Raw genomic sequence first — 753 nt, 5'->3', positions numbered from 1 at the left:
TAACCTCCCTGACCCGCTGCCGCTTGCCACGCCACCGCCTCCCCCTCCATCCGCAATTTAGTCTCCACCTCTGTCTCTCCCTCTGTCCTTACCTCCCCCTCGATCTCTTCCAAGGTGACCAGAACTAGGGGACCCCCTTCTAGTCCCAGCACCACCCCAGATATCCCAAGGGACATGCATGTGCACACCCACTACATGTGCACGGGTGTGCACACAGAGTGTGTGCTTGCACACATGGGGGTCTGTGCACACACACATCTGATATAAGGCTTGGTGAGTATGGGGGTGCACAGCTTGGGGGCTGTGTGCGCATGACTGGGATGTGCCCTGGGTGCTTGGTGGCCCCCCTGTGCACCTCTGGCCCCATCCCTTTCCTCTGGCTGCTCTGAAGGGAACATGGGGGAGGAAGGGCTGGTGGCCCCTATGTGCCGGCCACCCTGGCCCCTGGAAGAGCTGCATGCCCGAGCAGAAAGGGCATGTGGGGCTGGTGCTCACTCCAGACACGGGACAAGGGTGCTGGATCCAGGATGGAGCAGCCCCAAGCTGCAGCCTACAGAGGGGAACAGAACCCCACCAACTTGGGCATCCCTGGTGGGTGCCCTGTGCCTGGGGGACAGGTCCCCCCAAGCACCCATGTACAGAACCAAGGCTGCTCCGCACATGCACGCATCGTGTCCCTGCTCTGCTTGTACACACTCACCCCCAGACATGCTCCCCTTGGGCAAAGAGCCCCCTCTGCCCACGCAGGCCCCC

This window comes from Merops nubicus, unplaced genomic scaffold (genome assembly GCF_000691845.1).
Source record: "Merops nubicus isolate BGI_N331 unplaced genomic scaffold, ASM69184v1 scaffold29744, whole genome shotgun sequence".
Taxonomy (NCBI): domain Eukaryota; kingdom Metazoa; phylum Chordata; class Aves; order Coraciiformes; family Meropidae; genus Merops; species Merops nubicus.
The sequence above is the reverse complement of the archived record's forward strand: the minus strand, read 5'-3'. Positions refer to the sequence as shown.